This window comes from Chiloscyllium punctatum, chromosome 35 (assembly GCF_047496795.1).
Source record: "Chiloscyllium punctatum isolate Juve2018m chromosome 35, sChiPun1.3, whole genome shotgun sequence".
NCBI lineage: Eukaryota > Metazoa > Chordata > Chondrichthyes > Orectolobiformes > Hemiscylliidae > Chiloscyllium > Chiloscyllium punctatum.
In genome coordinates this window covers 26586987-26591788 of record NC_092773.1, presented here as the reverse complement: position 1 = coordinate 26591788, position 4802 = coordinate 26586987, and the positions used below count along the sequence as shown (strand labels likewise).

General features: G+C 41.4%; 1 non-coding gene across 1 annotated transcript; it reads left to right on the top strand.

Moving 5' to 3' along the window:
* Positions 1 to 203: 203 nt before the first annotated feature.
* Positions 204 to 277, top strand: trnat-agu (transfer RNA threonine (anticodon AGU)). The gene has a single exon. It is a non-coding gene; the product is annotated as a tRNA-Thr (tRNA).
* Positions 278 to 4802: the final 4525 nt, after the last annotated feature.

The window sequence follows — 4802 nt, the reverse complement described above, 5'->3', positions numbered from 1 at the left end:
TCTGAAATTAATGCAAGGGGAGATTATTTTTTTTCTGTGCCTTTTCAGTGGAGAATGTTCAGCTGTAAACTCTCTGTATTTGTAAATGTGAGGACTGATTGCAATTCTCTGTGAGCAACATTGATCCGAAAACACATTTCCAACTACTGTAAAGAAGTGGTTAACCAACTTCACATATGGATAAGTAAATGGGCAAAGCGTGCGGCACCGTGGCTTAGTTGGTTAAAGCGCCTGTCTAGTAAACAGGCGATCCTGGGTTCAATTCCCAGCGGTGCCTGTTTGTTGCATTCGTATTTGGACTTGGTGTTTCAACTCTTTGCAAATGCCGTGTCAACCAAGTCAGCGTCTTTTTGGACATTCACCCTGTTATGATTTGGAGATCCAGGTCAAGTTACAACAGTGATTTTTTTTAGTTCCGAACTATCAATTAAGTCTGTGGTTTCTTTCCGTTATTCCACAAGCACTTCTGCTTCTTATCCTCTTTTTCCCCTTCCTTCATTCCCAGTTTGGTAGGAATAACAAGATTACGCAGGAGGTGTTGCAGATTTGCCAGAGAACTTTGTAGTAATGACCGAGACACCACCAGCTGATCACTCTCATTCTCTGATGTCAACGTTCATTCATTTAAACCAACAGTATATACATCGTTGTGCTTCTTCAGTTGTAGTATACTGGCGTTTTTTTTCTTATGGTGGATTCAGAATTCTACTTTGAATTCGAAACAGTCACAAATGATTGAGGAAGAAATGTCGCCTGACCTGAGATCGAATTGACGGACACATTATCCGGAGAATGTGAGCCCAGATCTACACACTGCAGTCAATGAGCAAAAATCTTCTCAGCAGCTGTACACTCAAACTGTCTCGAAATGTCAGACTTTTAATCGAGCAGAAATAGGTAATGAGCTGTATGGACAGACAGAGTGTTGGAGAATGTGAAAGAGAAAGAGGGTGAGGTGGATACACAGAGACAAAGAGAGACACATGCTGAGTTAGACACTGAAAGGACCAATTCTCCATTCAACATTGCTGCAAACTGACGGGAAGGAAACGAGAAAAGGCAATCATTTCAGCACAGCCTTTTACCAGCTGAGAGCAACGGAGGCAGCAACGGAGTCAATAAAGTCCTTTTGAATTTGTAAAGGTGACAGTTGTCAGCCATTGAGGTTTTTTTTGATAAATATCCTGATTCGACAGATAAGACTGATAATTTTCCCAGCATTATAGTATAGAAATGTATAACTGACGTGTTCTGTCGATCTGAAACTTTACCTCGGTTTCTCTCCACAGATGTTGTCAGGCCTGCTGAGTTTCTCCAACAATTCACGCTTTTTTCGTTCAGATTTACATCATCAAAGAAAAATGAAACTCAGTATTCTGTTGATGGCTTCATTTTTAAAACCACTCAAAAAATAAAACTGGTTAGCACTCTAAGAGACAAATATACACTACACTGACTATACAACTGCAAACATTCAAACCCACTTTCAAATTCAGGCAGTGGCACACCCAAGACCGAACGTCTCTGTATCTTATTGGAGTCTTGACAATGGATGGGAAATCACGTTTCCGCGACTTGCCAAATGCACAACTGTGAAGTCGACTGGCTGAAACAACAATCTCCATCTATACAGCCTCTCTTTGGCAGAGTGGGAGCGCGAGAATAATATTGCATCCCAGATATGTTTCCAACTACATATCCAATTTATCATTACGGTCACCTTATTACATCTCAGGAACAGTACCTGACTGTATAGCACCTCAGCAGAAAGTGATGTCTTTAGAAGCTGGAGATCAAAGTCAATAAGTGTAGCACTAGGAAAGCACAGTGTGTCACGCAACATCTGAGGAGCAGGGGAGTCGACGCTTCGAGCATTCCAGATGAACAGCTGATACGTGAAACAACACATTTCCTGCTCCCCGGATGCTGCTTGACGTGCACCACACTTTTTGACTCTATCCCACCTCAGCTCATCTGCTTCGGAAAATTAATGATGAACTTGCTACCACTCAGTTTGATTCATATGTCACATGTTTGACAGCTTGCAACATTCTATTCCTCATATGAATCAGACCATCCAGATTACTATATAAGAATAAACTGTGGATGCTGGAAATCTGAAACACAAGCAATAATTGCTGGAGAAACTCTGCATTCTCTCAGTTCAACTGAATAGTTGAACATTAAACTGGGAGCAGGAAATGAGAAAGCCGCAATTTAAAAACTGCTACATTTCTCCAAAAAAAATTATAATGTGCAGTGTTTCGATCAGGCTCTCACCGTCTCAAGTGCTGATCGGAATGGGGAAATAAATGTTGGCCCAGTCATTGCAGAACAAATGAAAAAAAGAAGACTTTTTGCGTTACTCATCAGTTGCTACCCCAGCAGACCATGTCAATTTGATTCATAAAGCAGGACAGCCTTTTCGAGTCTTGCAACATCTCATTTAAATTAAAGGATCATTATTGAATGTTCCTGACAAACATCTCAGTCTCCACTTCATACTGCATGGGTCAATATTTTACTCACCAACTCCGTCATCTCGACATCACTCAATTTTAATACATTTAACGTTCAATTCACGGCTTAACTTCCAAACTACGTTCAAACAGAAAAATGCTGTTTTTATAAATCGAAGATTAAGCTGAAATGATGCCTGTTGAAAATCCAAATATCGCTCTGTCACTCTTTGTCCCTTGTTTAGTTTGTCCTTGTGAATCACGTTAACCTTGAGCCTCCTCGTTTTGAACTCCGCCATCCTGGGTAAAAAGAAGACCGAGGCCAGTCACCTATCCACCCCTCATTATGATTTCATAACCGTCTACAAGGTTACACACCACCCTGGAACAGGCTGCCGGGAAAAGGCCCTGCTCAAACACGTTCTCCTTACAAGCCCTCTGGACACTGCAACATCCTTTATAATCTTCTCTGCACACTTTCAAAATTTACAAGATATTTCCTGTTGAAGGTGATCGGAATTGTCAGCAGTATTCTCGGTGTGGCCTCATTAATGTTCTGCACAGCCACAATAGGAGATATGAATGACAATAATCGATGTTCTGACTAATGAAGGCAAGCGTGCCAAATGCTTTCTTCACGAACTTTTCTACATGTGGCACCAATTTTCCTGCTGTTATAATCGTTGCTTTGACTTATAATGTCGTGCTTGTCTTCTTAACTACTATATTCTGCTGCCTTCACGAATCTGTGGCCTACATGCATGATCACTCTGTTCCGTTGGGTTTCCCAGTGCTCTACCGTTCATTGAGTACTCCCATGACGTGTTACTTACAAAATGCATCGCCTGATGTTTTTATTGTTATTTTCAGCTTCCACTATCCGCCCATTTGACAAATCCACCTATAAAATCCTGGAACCTATAACTTTCTTCCTCACTGTTAACCACTTTGCCAATCTTCTTATCCTCCTCACTTTTTCTTGTCATTTCCCCCACATTATTTCTACATTGTTTATGTACCATCACAACCTTTAAGGGACACAACATTGATCCTTGTTTTAGAGAGCTGAATACCAGCTCCTAGTCACAGAACAGCACCATCCTTTGTCTCCAGCCACCCAAAAAAGTTTGCATCGAACTTACCACATGACCCTGAATCCATTTTATTTTAATCCTGTTACCAGTCTCCCGTGTGGAATCTTGTCAAATGCTTTCTCTAATCCTCATAAACAAAATCAACTTCACTACCCTCCTTTACACATCTGATCGCTTCCTAAAAAAAATACTCTGATCTGTAACGTATGACCTCCTCTGACAAAACCATGCTGACTCTCGCTGGTCAAACTTTGTCTGGAGAAGTTGCAATTAATTTTCTCCTTCAGAGATTTCTCCAAAAGTTTCCCTACGAGTAATAATGGACTCACGGCTCTGTAATTCGCTGCATTATCTCGACGAGCCTTATTGAAAACTGGAACCACATTAGGAGTCCTGCAGTCCTCCATCTACTCCCATCTGGCCAAAATACAATGTAAAACATTGGTCAGAACATGTGTAATTTCCTCTCTTGTCTCACAAAGCAAAGTGAGTCACCACTCCATCCTGAGTTCGGGATTTGCCCCCGTTTCGCCTTGCAAAATCTCCAATACCGTCTCAGTTGCGATGTGAAACAGCTCTCAGTTCTTCGTCCAGCATTCTGTAGCTACATATTACCACTCAAGGACTGTTCCCCAGGTAAATATGTAACATGATTAACTCAAATATCTATTTACTGACACAACTGCACTATTACACTGGAGGGATATCATTCAGGTATTATTAGTGGAAAATACTGTTTCAGACTTTGCGCCTACATATCATTTAGCTTTGATAACCATTGGCACATTGTCACAGTGAGACAGGTTTTAAGTGTTCTCCCTCTGAAAAGAAAACAGTCACTTAATTCCACCTCCTGCAGAAATAACAGTATGTTCAGATTTGACATGAGGGTTTTTCTTTTTCTCTCTCTGTTGTTCATCGCATCCAAAATAGAACTGCTGTACAAATCCCATGCACATGATTGCTGTATTAGTTGACCAAATAAGTTGGTGCCTATGGCTCACATTGTAATAGGGTCAATCCACAAGAGAAGTTTTGAACAGGAACAGAGTACTGTCTTCGGTGCAGTGGATAATTGCGCATGAGCTGAAAATGTGTTGCTGGAAAAGCGCAACAGGTCAGGCAGCATCCAAGGAGCAGGAGAATCGACGTTTCGGGCATAAGCCCTTCCTCAGGAATGAGGAAAGTGTGCCAAGCAGGCTAAGATAAAAGGTAGGGAGGAGGGACTTTGGGGAGGGGCGTTGGAAAT